Source organism: Vicugna pacos, unplaced genomic scaffold (assembly GCF_048564905.1).
Source record: "Vicugna pacos unplaced genomic scaffold, VicPac4 scaffold_110, whole genome shotgun sequence".
Lineage (NCBI taxonomy): Eukaryota > Metazoa > Chordata > Mammalia > Artiodactyla > Camelidae > Vicugna > Vicugna pacos.
The window spans coordinates 115,988-131,763 of NW_027328790.1; the positions used below are offsets into that span (position 1 = coordinate 115,988).

The window sequence follows — 15,776 nt, forward strand, 5'->3', positions numbered from 1 at the left end:
CGTCCCCTGCAGCTGCTCACCCCCGAGCCGGCCACTTCCTCACCAGTGACCGCCGGCCAGGAAGCGCCGTCACGCACGTCACACAGCGACAGCCAGGAACCGTGTGCCGAGCACGTTTGTGTAAAAGCCAGAATCAAGCAAGGTGCTGCAGATTTTGACTTTCCAAGTTTAAATACTCCATGAAAAAAATCCCTCAGCAGCCGCCTAAATCAATTCGCATCTCACTTCTTCAAAACAAATAAACAAAATTAGTAAGAGAGCATTTGTTACCAAATATAAGGACGAACTAATAGGTTCCTCAAAGCAAGGACTTTAACATATATCAAACTCCAGTGGGTGATGTGCTAACATAGCAAAAATTCCAAAAAAGTAGAAAATAAGATGACTAGGATAATATACGAATCATGGCAACTGTTAAGTTTTTGCTTTTTATAGCAATGGAGACGGCACAGAGGGCGATCTGGCTATTCCAATGCAGGGTGTGCACAGCCCACATTTTCAGACCGAACAACATGCTCACGGGGTGGTATAAGGGATAAAGGAAAATAGAAAAAGGAATAGAGGAACAGCCAAAATTAGAAACACACGAGAACAAAAATGACTTTGACAGCATTTACAAGAAATTACGTGAGTGTGATGAGGACAGGGACGCGGGGACGGTGAGACCCACCCTCACCTCCTGATCCAGGGAAGGCAGGGGCCTGAGGGGAGCGATGCTGCCGGGGGACCCCAACGTGGTCAGCGCCCCAAACCAAAACTTCACCTAGATGCGTGTAGACAGCTTTTGAGCTAGAAAATGTGGTCGCATTTCAAGCTGGACAACTTTACTCACTCCCACCAAGAGGAACAGGGGAGAATTAGGTTCTGCTCCTGAACCAAAGCATTGTTTCAAAAATTAATGACTGTGTAATAGTAAAAGCAACAATGGAGTAAAAGTCACTGGAGGAGAACGTGCTTGACCCGAGCTCACTGGCCACGTTATCTCACTGACGTTCAGATGCTGGCTGAGCCCTTATGGTACCAGAACAGACAGACCCACCAGGAGGGAGGTTTAATGTGCTGCTGTATTTTGATGCCGGCAGCCATGCCTGGTACACGAGGTTCTGGGTAAACAATGGTGACAGTGTCAACCACTATGGGCTAAGCACACATCCAGCTACTCCGCCAAATCCCAAGGGCAGACTTCAAAAGGCAAAAACAAGCTGGCATTCTCTGTTGGCTCTGCAGAATCAGAGCCAAGCAGTTGCTGAGCAAAAATGTCACCAGTGCCTCCTATGACAAAATAGGAGGCACTGGCGTGGGGCTGGGGCAGGGCTCCAGGCTTCCACTGATCACCCACCAGTCTGTCCAGGGGGTGAAGGAGGTCCCTGCTTTCATTGCACCGATGCACCTACCTTGAATGACGCCTTAGGACTCAACAGGAGGTGACAGGTGAGGTGAACGGAGCCAGCCTTGGTGTAGCACGGTTCTGGCAGCTATGCCCTCAGCAGTGCCCAGTTTCCTAAACCTGACACCTCAACTCCAAGGAGCAGAAGTGTAGTGTGGGCATGTAGATCACAGGGCCCTGTGAGGACAAGTACAGATCATGGCCACGACATGCCTCTCCCCTTCCTTAAGCCATAGAGGAATGTCCGGGGAGGAAGTGAAAATTATTCCAGAGCCTGCCAGGCACCACACGCAGGTGGGACACGGATCCCCTGTGTCTGTCATTCACAGGACTGGTGTGGATTTTCTTTTTATCAATTCTCTGGCATCTTCTCCTCCATCTTACCAACAACAAGAAAGGAGAATCTGACCTTAGAATCACAGAGAATCACAGAGCCCCTCCTGCACAGCGGGCCCGGCAGCACGTGCCATGTCCTCCGACCGTCACCTGTGGGACCGCCATGAGCGCTCTCCAGACTCAAGGCCCGAGGCCGTAGGCCGGGGGGACACAGCTCACCTCACTCTCCCCAGTAAAGGGGGACCACCTCTCGGCAAAGACGTCTCACCCTCTTCTGCCCGAGGGACAGCTTGAAAGATACACAGGGAAACATAGTAGAGGGTGAGGGGTTAGGCAGCCCAGAAGAGATCATCTGCACTTCCAAGGCAGAGTGGGGTCTTTGACCTAATCACAGGGACAAAGTGAGGACGAATTTTTCCCTGCTGTGTCCCATACACCGTGACATGCCTTTCCCTGCTTAAGGAGCTAATTCGGAAGCCCCTGGCAGTGTTTCTGATGCCCTAACTTGGCATGGTGGCTGTCAGGCAGGGGAGAGGGCCTGAGCCGTGCTGGTGCTGGGCCTGGGAGGCAGGAGACATCGGCTCCACCCTGAGCTCAACCAGCACCTCGTTCTGCGTCTCGGGATTCAGAGTCTCATTTATAAGCAAAGGGATGAAACTGTCCCAGGACAGGCTGTCCAACAGGAATGAAATGAGAGTCATGTAAATAATGTTTCTCAGTTGCCACGTTTAAAATGTAACAACAAAAAAAAACCAAGTAACTGATTTTAAGAACAGACCTTACTTATTCTACTGTATGTAAAATACTATCATTTTGACGTGTAATCAATATAGAAAGTAACAAGATAGTTTATATTCTTTTTACTAGACAAGTTTCAGCGTCTGATGTGCATTTGACCTACAGCACATCTCAGCTCAGACCGGCCTCCTCCCCAGCACTACTAACAACAGTAGCTGTGGCTACTCTATTGGACAGCAACTCCAGGGGTCCCCCCAAGTGTCCTGGCTGAAAGAGGGGAGTAAGTGTCCACACTAACCCTAAAAGGATCTCTCTGAAACAAAGGCGGATTTAGTTTTAAACGTCTGAAAACCGGCGGGCTACACCTCCTTCCCGCCTTGGCTACAAGAAAGCCCTCCTCCTTGATGATCCCATTCTGGATGTAGGGAAGCAATCTGTCACACAGCCAGGGTGGCCCGGCCTTCAGGTTGACTTGCCTGCTGTCTGTGTCCAGTCCCACGAAGTCCTCCTTCTCAAATAGGATGTAGAGGAGGGGGGTCTTCTCCCCAGAATTTTCGGGGTCCCCATCCAGCCACTTGGACTTGGGCAAGATGAAGAGTGACTCAGTGAAGTCGTCGATCCTCTTCTCCACCACCCTGCAGTCCTCGTAGATTGAAGGCCACGTCGGTGTGCGGCTGCTCGGCCACCTCCCCATACAGCACAAAGACAAAGAGCTGAGAGTCGTAGAGCGTGGTGCCATACAGCTCCTCTGTGCGTGGAGCTTCTAGAAGGTCTTGGCCAAGAGGCAGTCAGTAATGGTGACAAGGCCCATGACATTGCGGTGGGTCTGGAAGTCACTCCATCCATTCTCGGGCGCATAGAGATACCTATAGTAGATACAGAGTGCCCACTGGGAGCCGCACGGTCTGATCTGGCTCACCAAGGAGATTCCATTATAGATGCAAAAGAAATTCTCTAAGATGATCCCCACGGGTTGGACCACAATCGGGAGAGTCTGGTGGTCCTCAGCGCACTGCATGTAGTCAGGGGCGTTCATGCTGCAGGCGCTGCCGAGAAGGGAGGGTAAATCGATGTACATACTGTGCTGTGGGCTGCGGGCCTCACTGGGATGCGGCGACCTGGTGTGCACCAGCCAGAAGGCAAGGGAAGTCCAAGCAAATCGGGGATAAGTTTGTCCTCAGCGTCTGCACATGGCTACTGAAGCTCAGATCACATTACCCAGCTTTTGGTCTAGGCTTCCATCCCCTGCAGAAAAGGATCATTTCTTGTTTTCTGTTTCCAAGCACCTAGGCAGGCCCTGATGCAAAGTCGGTGCTCAAAACTGCTGAATAAATGAATGAATAAAGGAACTGCTTCCCCACCCCTCAGCAGGATATAATGCAAAGAACCATAGTAGGATCAAAATATCTGGATTTCAACGCCAATTTATTTGAACTCCTAAGGTGCAGAATAATGGGTAAGAAAACTTGCTTTGGGGAGGAGGGTACAGTTCAGTGGTAGAGCACGTGCTTAGCATGTTCAAGGACCTAGGCTCAATCCTCAGTACCTCATTTTAGAAAAATGAAACAAATAAATAAACTTAATTAACCCCCTCAAAAAATATTTTCTCCATTCAAAATTCAAAAAAAACCACCTTGCAATTGACACAACATTGTAAACTTGACTATACTTCAATTAAAAAAAAAACTTCTTGCCTTACAAGAATATATCTGGATTATGGAAGTTTGCAAATGTAAAATGCCTAGGGTACCACCTGCATAAGAAGAAGGAACTGTACAAATGTACTATCCCTCATTTATGAGCTGTTTTTCCTTTGGGGAGATTATAACCTCTCAGAGATATTTTTCTCATATTAAAAAAAAAAAGAAAAAGAAAACATTACCTGATTCTCCATACTGCTGAAGAATCAGATAACCCTATGAAAGCATCTGACCCACAGAGTTTATTCAATAAATGTTTGTTGAATGAATGAATAAACAAGCAAAGTGAATGCTGCTCCCTGCCACAGACCATCATAATGGTACTGCTTGGAAATGCCAAGCCCACGTTCCACCCAAATCTTCACTAACCACGTGGGTGACCTGGGCAGACCTGTGTGCTTCTCTCAACACCAGTTTATTCATAAATAGAAATGAGGGCAATAACACAAACCTAAAAGGGTTAGTGAGTCACGAATGAATAGTACCCCAACTTTGCAAGATGGAACTATTAAAGAAAATTGGGCAAAGAGTCCATAGGCCCTCTCCATATTATCTCTTACAACTACATGGGAATCTACATTACATCTAAAAATAAAAAGTCTATTATTTTAAAGAGGCTATTGAGTTTAAATCAGCTCACCGTCTCAAATAAGGAACACACAGTACAAATAAGAGAATGCGCAGCCCATGAGATGCACTCAGTAAATATTCCCACTGAACCCACTGGTCCCTCCAAATTCAGAGCATGAGGATGTGTCCTCGTGGCCAGAGGCCACTGCACCTGAAGCTAAAAAAGCTAATGGTCCCCACTTTCAAAAGCCCCTGCCACCAACCTAGGTCTAATTTTGTATTTGTAATTTTTTTTCTTTTTATAAAATAGAAATCCCCAATTGCATAGCCTTCAGGTCACCAAAACCTGACCACAGAGATCATGATGGCAACCCTCCTTGGTGAAACAATAAAATGAAGAGCCATTTCCACAAGACCTCTGTGTAAATCTACTAGGGAACTTCATCCTGGACTGAGAGGAAGAGGACTGGGGAGGAGCGGGCAATCTGAGGCACACAGACCCATGGGCCACCTGTCCCACGATGGACATTACACTCAACCCTCACCCTCCAGGAACTTCAAAATACACACAGACAGAGTGATGTGGACAATATATATGTATTTTTAAAGAAATTCCGACTCTCTAGCAGGTCTTGTATCTACCGAGACACAAATGGCTTATGTGTATAATGTTTCACAAAAGCCTTAAAACATTACCACCCCAACTTGACACATTAAGAAACTAGGGATAGAGGTTTATCACATTGTGCAAGATTAGAGAGATGCCACATCAGACACTGTATTTAAACCCAAGCCTTTGCTCCAGTGCTCACACAAGAAAGTGTGACATACTGCCCCTTTCCTGCCCTCTCCCTGCAATAAATCTCTGAAGAGTCTTTTCTGTGCCACGTGGAATCACAATCACGTCAATTTACCACAAAGAGCTATGTGACTCCTTGGAGGACGTGTCAAAATCTAAAGGGTTGTGATGGGAGGAGAGATTTGAATTTTCTGTTTCTCAAAGGAAACATGGCTTTAAAAGAAACTGAAAAGCACTTATCTAGTCTAAGCCCTCATTGTGCAGAGAAGGAAATGGAGGCTCAGAAGAGATGAGGAAAGGGACTTATTAACAAATATTGCCTCAGTGCAACACCAAGCCAGCCCTGGGCCCTTCTGGGGGAGTACCTGGAAGGCCCAGGAAAATGATTGTTAGAAAAAGGAAAGAGAAGAAGCATACAAGGCCCTGTCTCTACACCACCATACCATGAAGTTCCACCAAATTATCCAGTATTGGGTGCAGCCAAAATTTAGGTGGGCTAAAGAGGTTATAGAAACCTGGAAGTCTCAACCATAGTGGAAATTCCAACATTTACTGTTTTTTTCCAAGTTCAAGCATCAGTTCAGTGGGCGCTCCATACGAGGGAACTCCATACGAGGCCTGGAGTTCTCCCAAATACAGATCTCTATTATCACGTGTGCAAACCACACACAGGCCCACCAGAAGAAAAACGCCCACACATAAGATGGAACTACTGAAACAGAAAAGAGCCAACCAGCATATATTGCTAGCAAAAACGGTGCTGCTAGAAATAGACTCATGGACATAGAAAGCAAACTGTTGTTAGCAGGCAGGAAACGGAGGATTAACAGATACACATTAATAAATATAAACTAAATGACAAGGACCTACTATATAGCACAGGGTACTATTTTCAATTTCTTGTAATGAGTTGTACTAAAAACAATCTGAAAAACATTTATATACATATGCATAAGCTTATAACTGAATCTCTGCTGTACATCTGAAGCTAACATGGTAAATTTACAACACTTCAATAAAAAATAATTTTATATAATAAGTAAAAATAAAAGCAACGCCATAAAAAAAAAAAGTAAAAGAACACGGTAATCCCCTTAGCTGTAGGTGGTGGAGAACTCTGCAAGCACCAAGTCCACTCGAATACTCCAGCACTGGCGGTCACTCATTCTAACCATCAGAGAATCACTTGGCTTCTACGAGGTTACTTTTCTCTTCAGTGAAAGGCTACAGTTGCATCTAATGATGTATTGAATCTCATCATTCACAAACCCAAGATTTCCCATAGGCCTGGCTCTGGACAGATGAAAAGATAGGGTCCCAGATATATTCATGTGTAGAAGAAGTTTATGCCATAAAGACATTAATTCTTCCTGCTTTGATAGACAGATTCATTGCAATTCTGATTAGAATTCCTCCCAGATATTTCATGGAATGTAACAAGTTAATTTATGGTCAGGAACAGCCAAGAAACTTCTTTAGAATCACCACTGGGAAGGGGTGGATAGGTCATGCATTTCAACTGGTCTTTCTGATGTGATGAAAACGTTCTGGAATAATAATGGTTGCACAAATGTGAATATGCTAAAAGCTGCTGAATTGTAACATTCAAGTGGGTGGACTTCATGGTGTGTGAACAATATCACAATAAAGCTGTTATATGAAAAAATCCTTCTTGCCAATTATTTTTCCCTCTATACTACTAGTCTGTCCCACAATTTAAGTAAAACAAACAAACAAAAAAAAAACAAAACAAACCAGATTTTGCCAGGAGCTCTTTAGGAGTGCAATGTCCCTGGGTCTCCAACGCCTCAGGTTGTGCTGTTCCTGTTAACACACAGTAGCTGGGCTGGACTAGTTAGGGACTATAAGTATCTTTTTAAGATCGACGGTCTCACGTTTCACCCTGGGAGAGTGAATGATGGAGGATGAGACAGCCTCATGCCTTCAGCTCATTTTTAACTGAACCAAGCCCTGCTTTCACCACTGTAATCCCTCTCAGTATAAAAACATGTGACATCAACAAGCACCGCCATCATAACACCTGAAAGTGTTCAAGGTACTTATCTGGGGCAGAAATCCTGATCAAGGAGACAGAAGCTCCCTCAGCACTGCCGCTCCCTTTTCCCGACTCCACCAGGAGAAGCTGGGAGTTACAGCCGCGGGCTCTCAGCCTGGGGAGCAGCGCCCACGCCGCTAATCTGGACCTCAGGGATCGGGAAAGGGAGAGGAAGGCAGCCCCGGGGTCGCGGGGCAGGGAGAGCGGGGTGGGGGACGCGGGCTGCAGCCCCGCTCGGAGGCCAGCCCCAGCCCCAGCCCAAGCCGCCCGCCCCGTCCGGGTGTGCAGACCCCGCCCGCCCGGGACACAGCCCGCCCAGTGGTGGGGACGGGTCGGCGGCCAAGGAGAGGAAGACCGGGAGGGGAGGACTCGCCGGCGGGAGAGGGGAAGCGGATGCCAGCCGCGGACTGAGGGGAGCCCGGCTGGGTCAAGAGGCGGCAGGGGCACACCTGGCCCTGGGCAGCTGTGGCCGGTGCGCCGGGGCAGGTGGCGCGGGCAGAGGGGTCTGGCCCGAGCAATCCAGCTGAACACACGCTGACTGGCGCCCTGGGGGGCTGTGACACGCCGACCGCCCTCCCGCAGCCGCCTCACCCCTTTCCCGATATCCCCTCACCTTGCACTTCCACAGCCAGAGGCCCCGGCCCCAGGCAGTAGCCAAAGGCCTACAGGGCGACAGAGCTGAGAAGACATTGGGGCCGATCCCCGGCTCGGAGCTGGAGCTTCCAACCCGCGGTCCAGCTGGCAGCAACTGCGCATGCGCAGGAGGGCCAGCGATCCGCTCTGGGTCCTGAGAGAGAAGGGGAATCGAGGGAGGGAGAATAGGGGAGGAGGAGGGGAGGCGGGGAAAAGTGGAGGGAGACACATGGACAGGAGGAGCAGAGGGAAGGCAGTTATCTGGAATTGGGAGGGGAGCAACAGAGATGGGGAGAAAGCGTTTTACCTCTTGTGGCACCCCGAAGGAGGCAGCAGTCCTGCCTATACACCCTTCTCTTACCCGTCATTGCCCACAGCTCATATTTTACGTCCCTGGCCCAGCCCTCCAGCTAAGGTCTCTGCAGAAACCCTACGGGTATCATACCCGTTGCCCCCACAAGGAGCTAGGTTTACTGTTGCTCAGGGAACCAAGCACCCGCAGGTGTTGTTTCTCAGAACTACCTTGGGAAGAGTACATATTCCCCTTTTACACGCTGGGAAACAGGCAGGCACGATCTCTGCCTTAGCTCCACTGTCCCAAATGTTGGGCTGGCAGGGAGCGGGAGGTAAAATGTCAGAGCCCCAGAAGGAGCAGACTGCCTGAGTGTTGGTGTAGAGTCCCCATCCCTCCTGGGTAAACCACACCCCAACCTCGGGGAATAATCAAGGGCTCACCGTAGGCCCCTGTGTGTGGGAGAGCTGCCCTCAGTCCCAGTGTCCAACTTGCTAGGTAGGTAGAAGTGTTATTGAGTCCAAATTCATTCTCCTCAGTGCAGGACAGGCCAGTAAGTTGGGAGACCAAGTGTTGGGGCATGGAATAGCAAGTTTCTGTAGACCTAGATGGCAAACTAATGTCCTGGAAAACCATCTCCCCAAGTCAGAATTCAGGCTGCTTTCCTATGTGCTTGGTTTTTGCAAACTTCTTGGTGTAGGAATTCCTTCTTGTTAGAATCCTTTGTTCTTGCAGCTATCTCCCTGGGTCAGATCCCTGTAAACCTCCAACAAAACAAACGTTATTTTCTATTCTGCAACGTGTTATCTTTATATGATTGGAAAAGTGTTAAATACCCTTAAAGGTCAGAGCCTTCAGAATAGGCTCTCCTGTATATTTTAGGCTCTAGGCAACATTGTTTTACAAGCAAGAAGAAGCCTAGGAGACAGAGCACAGGGTTAAAGTCAAAGGAACAGATCTAATATGGAGTCAGATTTCTTCTTTTCTATTACTGTGGCAGAAGCCACTTGAGGATTTAAATCCCTTAAAGTTAAAAATAAGTAAAACTTTAAAGGAATTTACATACATTGGTGGGAACTTGCATAGCATATCTGGAAAAGCACACAAAGGATTGTAAACATTGGCATCTCCAGGGAGGCATGTAAGAACAGAGGATGAGGGAAAACTTCTTTCACTTGAGTATTTTTTGCTCTGTTTGAATTTTTTTAACCATATGCATATATTTCTTTTTCAGTTAAAATAAATGTGTAATGGAGCAAAGGAGTAACTAGCTCAGCAAATACAGCAGCCATAGACTCACTGAGTCATCATTTTCGATTTAAGCCAGGAAGCATTGATTGTCTCTCTCCTATGTGCCCAGTGCTGTTTTAAAACTTTTTTATATATTTTTTTTTATAAAATAATAACATGCTATCCCTCACCCCTGCTCAGGGCTGGTGGGAAACCAACTGAGTTTTTATTGAGTTGTTTTCCAAGGAGTAGAGATGAGTTATAAACAGAACACAACTTCAGGGCAAAACAGGCGGACTGGTTTTCCAGCAGGCCAGATAGCGATGACAGGTTTTCAATAGAGGCGCACAGAGGCTGAGAGAGAAAGCCTCCAGGACCCTACAGAAAGCTGCCCACAGTGCCTTCTCCATGGCACTACTGAAATAGGAAAGAACAAATCTGACTCCATATTAGATCTGTTCCTTTGACTTTAAACATGTGCCCTGTTTCCTAGGCTTAGTCTTGCTGTTTCTGCACCTTTTGTGAAACAATGTTGCCTAGATCCTGAAATATACAGGAGACCCTATTCTCAAGGCTCTGACTTTGAAGGATATTATCACTTTTCCATTCGTATAAAGATAACAAGATACAGAATAGAAAATAACATTTGCTTGTTGGAGGTTTACACGGATCTGACCCAGGTGAAGAGCTGCAAGAACAAAGGATTCTAAAAACAAAGAATTCATACACCAAGTTTGCATCAACCAAGCATTCCCGCTTCCCCTTTTTAATATAAGAAGAGCCTGAATTCTGACTTGGGATGATGGTTCTCCAGGACATTGGTCTACCATCTTCTCCGCTGGCTTTACAAATTAAAGCCGCTATTTCTTGCCCCAAATCCTTGTCTCCTGATGTGTTGGCCTATAATGCACGAGTAGAACAAGCGTGGACTCGGAAACACAAACATACATTGAAAGTACGCATTTGGTATATTAAATGACCTGCTTCCACTCGTATTCCTGAGGTTTTCTTCTCTTGACCACTCCTACTATATTTATGAAAAACCTGTCATGTGGACACATTTCCTTCTCTAGCCACTACCCTTCCATGTAAAAACTGATGCCAAGAAGGCAATGGAAGTTGCTAGAAGGTATTACCTGGCCAAAAAAGAGCAGAAGTGGGTTCTGGCTGATGTTCAGGAGCAGGCCGGGGCACCTGACAAGATGTCATAAGTACGGATAGACAGCTGGGCACCAAAGGAGAAGCTTCTAAACTTCCATGAGGGACTTGGATAGGAAGGAACAGTCCCAGACTATAGCTCTGATCCCACCACGAGCTTCCTGGGCAAGGCTGGGCAAGTCATTTAAATTCTCTAGACCCGTGCTGTCCAACACGGGAGCCACCAGCCACATGCAGGATTATGATGTTATTCTGTAGCCAGACAGAATTATAAATAAACACTTTATTGCAAAGGGTCAGCAGGTATAATATTTAAAAACATTATTGGTTATCTTGCCTTAACAAGTTATTTTTGTATGTCTAGCTTTCTGTGGGTTGTAATGCCTGCGACTAATGTTTCCCTTACAGTGAGGTATTTTGAAATTATAAGTTACTGGACACAGTACACTCATATCACAGTTGAAAAAACTGATTAAATAAGCAAGGTGATCTGACTTAGTAGTTATGAGCAGGGGCTCTGGGGCCAGCCTGCATAAGTATTAATTCTCACTCTCCCTCCAGGGAGTTCTGTGTGAATCTTGGACAAATTATTGTTGCTGTTGTTGTTGTTGTTGTCGTTGTCATTGTTATTGTTTGTGCCTCTTTTTCCTTACCTTTTAAATAGCGAGGAAAATGTAGACTCTATCCCCTACAGTGTTGGCAGGATTAAATGAGTAAACGTCTGTGCTGCCCACTTCCCTGGGTTTCAGCATTCTCCAGGCAATCAGTGCAAAACACAGTGGCATTCTCCACTGTCTTCGTCAGTCTGGGATTCTGTAACAAATTACCGTGTGTCGGGTGGCTTAAACAACCAGCATATTCCTTATGGTTTGGAGGCTGAGGCTTTCAAGGTCAATGTATCTGGGAGAGGATTGCCAGCTCGAAGATGGCTGTCTTCCCACTATCTTCATGGCCCAGAGAGGAGAGAGAAGCAAGCACTTTGGGGCCCTGTATAAGAACACTAATACCATTCATGAGGGCTCTACTCTCATGACCTCATTTTATCCTACTAATCACCTCCCAAAGGCCCCGCATCCCTATATCATCACCCTGGGAGATGAGGTTTCGACATATGGATTTTGAGGGGATGCATTCAGTCCACACATCGGCTAACTCTCCCAAACATGCAGTCATCAAACCTGTAGCTAATTTCAAAATAATGTTTATATCTCTCTGCCCATTTCCATTCCTACATCTACTAACACTGAAGCCCTGCTACATTTTATTTCTTATTTTCCTTGTGAGGTTTAATTGATTCCTCTAACTCCAAGGATTCGCTCACTCCAGTCTGCTTGACAGCCCTGCCAGGTAGGTCTTCCTTAAAACACCTTCCCACTTCACCTGGTTGTTTTTTAGGTGTAAATGTCAGAATTCTCTCCACACCCCATCCTAGACCTTTAATCCCTTACACTACCACTCACTATGTTATTTTCCTATTACCACTGTAACACATTCCCATAAGCTTAATAGCTTAAACCAGCACAGACTTATCAGCTTATGGCTGTGGATGTCAGAGATCCAACACAGTTCTCATTGGGATAAATTCAAGATACCAGCAGGGTTCCTTCCTTCTAGAGGGTCTAGAAGAGAATGTTTCCTTTTTTTTTTCCAGTTTACAGAGGTCACCCACCTTCCTTAGCTTGTGCCCCTCAACTTCCTCCATTTTCATGGTCAGCAGCCTTTCTGAACATTGCTCCATCGCTACACCTCCCTCTGATTTTAAACTCAGCTGGGAAATATCCTCCATTTTAAGGACCCCTGTGATTACATTCAGCCCACCTGGACAATCCAGACTACTCACCCTATTGTCTCATCTCAGGATCCCCTTGTCCCATCCCACTCAGGCAGTATGTATGTGGCTGTGACATTCACCTTGTGTAACATTTCCTCATGAGCAATTTATGGTTCAAGGCACTTATAAGTGACTTTTTGTTTTTCTTCCTTATCCTTTCTACATTCAGTTTGTCTGGTGAGATTATATGAATCCATTTTATTTGTGCCCCTGCACTAATCTATAATAATGTATCATGGGTTTAAAGGCTAACTAATAGACAATTTAGGAGACAGAAATCCTCTAAGATTTTTAATCCTAAAATATCTGTCATCCCTTTTGCCATGTACAGTAACATGTCACAGGTGGCTACCCTGTGGCCGGGGAGGGACATGATTCTGCCATCACACTCCCCTCATTCTCACCAATGTGCTGATCAACTAACCAAGGATCTATGCTCTCCAATTCACTCACTTCCTCCTCCTTTCCATTGACTATCCTGTTCCCACCGCTTCCTTCATTCACCACATCAGGATTTCATGACCACATTCTCCCCTAAATGAAATGGGTATCTTGCATCTAATGTCTGACAGCTGTTCTTATTGTATATGCACACACTGACCTACACATAATCCCGTCCATCTCTTTATTTTCCTAGAATCTTCCAGAAGAATCAGTTCCATGATGATGATGATGATACTGACAATGATGACAGGGGCCTCTCAAGGATTCTGATAAAGAGGGAATCGATAAAGGGAGGGAATCATTGCAAAATTGCCCCAGAAACAGGCTTAAAGGTAAATAACTCTTATAGTGTTTAATGAAATTGACTAATATTTAACTATTTTTAAGACTTTATATCACTGAATTTAAAATTTTAACGGGAATTTTCATTCACCACTAACCAAGATTCAACTCTGGGACCAAAATCTAAGGATTTCTGTCTTCTAAAAAATTGTCCACTAGCGTTTTAAACACGTGATCCTTTTAAAAAGTTTAGTGCTGGGCTGAAAATAAGCAGGATTCATATAATCTCACGAGACACAGTGAATGTGGAAAGACTAAGAAATAAAAACAAAAAGCCATTCATAACGTCTTGAACTTTATGTTGCTCACAGGAGAAAATGTTTGCCAATGTGTGTGTCACATCAACATGACGACTGAGTGGGATGGGGAAGCTGATCTTCCTCATCAGTCATTTATGCTGATTTGTTAGATGCCAAAACAGTTTCCTCATTGAAATTGCTTCTAACAAGTATGGAAGAATTTAGGTTCTACCAAAAGCAGGCTAAATATTTTCCCCTGCTTTCAGGTCTCTGGACTGAATGTCCCCACAAGAAGGACATGGTTATGTTTCATAGGGAAGTCTTCCTGAGAAGCAACAGGCTTTTCTAGGGCAGAACTGCAGGGCCCCCCATGGAGGGCTGGAGGAGGTCTAGAGGGGACACTGGAAAAACAGCAGGAGTGAATTCAGATACTGCTGCTCAGGTCGCCAAAGACAGCATTGCTATCTCTAAGGATATGACATTCTCCCAAATTTTCCATGAGTGAAGGAGCCTGTGAACACTAAGCAGGTTGTTAAGACACAGCAGCACATAATTTGCGTGACAACACAATTAGAGTATGATTTGATATTTGCAAAATAACTAGCCCATTGTTCTTTGAAACTGCAGCAGTAGCAATAGAAATAAAAAAGACTGAGCCGTCTTGGAGACAACAATCAATAAACAATTCTAAATCTGCAGAATTCCTTGACAATATTCAAGCAATGAGCTAGATGTGTGCTGCAGATACCTCTTACTGCAGGGCTCACTCCTGCAAAGCATAGAACTAGTTTCTCAGCACACAGAGGGAACCAAGTCAAGATTCCTAATCTTTTGAGATTTACTAAATGGCTGGAAAGGTCAGACAAGTACATACAGGCAAATATGATTAAATGTAATCAAATAATATCAAATGTGATTTGAGCACAGACGAAAGAGAAATTCCTTTCACCTGGGATCTAGAGAGACTTCTTCAGAAAATGTGGCTTTGGAGACGGCCAAAGACATGGGTGGAATTTTGGCAGAACAGGATGTAAGGAATTTAAAAACTTATTCTATAATTCATATAAAAATTCAAAGGATCCCAAAAATCCAAAACAACTTTGAACAAGAAAAACAAAGTTGGAAGACTTGCACTATCTGATTTTCAAACTTTTTTTATAAAGCTACAGTAATCAGAAATTAGGGTGTTGGTGTAAAACAGGAAAATAGAATAATGGAACACAATAGAATGTTCAGAACTAAACCAAGACTTATACAGACAATTGATTCTCAGAAAGGATGCTGTGGAGAAAGGATCTTTTCAGCATGTAGTGCTGGAACAATTAGATCGTGATACGCAAAAAAAAAAAAAATGAACTTTGATCCACACCTCACAAAATATACAAAATTTACCTCAAAATGGATCATAGATCTTAATAGGAAATCTAAAACTATAAAACAGCTAGGAGAACAAGCATAGGCTTAAGGTTTATGGCCTTGGGTTTGGCAAATTTTTCTTTGCTATGACACCAAAAGTATCATCTATTTTAAAAAGAAACTGATAGAGTGAACTTTATGAACATGAAGACTCTTCAATGCTCTTCTAAACACTGCTAAGCAAATGAAAAGACAAGCCATAGACAGAAGCTATTTGCAGATCATATATCTGATAAAGGTCTCTCTTTGTATCTGATCCAGAATAAAGAGGTCTCAAAATTCAATAATAATTCAAACACCTGAATGAATGAGGCCAGAAAACACACTTCAGTAAAGATATCCAGATGGATAATAAGCATATGAAAAGATGCTGATTAAAGGTGTCATTAGTCATTAGAGAAATGCTTTTAAAAACCACAGTGAGATACTAGTTCACATACATACTAGAATGAATACAGTTAGAAAGACTGACCTTACAAGGTGCTGGCAAGGAAGTAGAGCAACCAGAACTGATACACACCACGAGGAATTTACAATAGTACAACCATTTTGGAAAAGTCTTTAACAGATTCTTTTAAAAAGTAAACACCTGTGTACCATATAAT

The 15,776-nt window shown here is 44.8% G+C and overlaps 1 protein-coding gene and 1 long non-coding RNA gene across 2 annotated transcripts in view; both read right to left on the bottom strand.

Moving 5' to 3' along the window:
• The window catches only part of LOC140694902 (uncharacterized), a 1,054,641-nt gene that overhangs the window by 53,475 nt on the left and 985,390 nt on the right, over window positions 1-15,776 (bottom strand). The gene's annotated exons all lie outside the window — the stretch shown is intronic.
• LOC140694911 (uncharacterized) lies at window positions 3,054-7,356 on the bottom strand. The gene is made up of 3 exons (XR_012070576.1): window positions 7,286-7,356; window positions 3,542-3,706; window positions 3,054-3,327 (listed from the first exon to the last, which is right to left on the bottom strand). It is a non-coding gene; the product is annotated as an uncharacterized lncRNA (long non-coding RNA).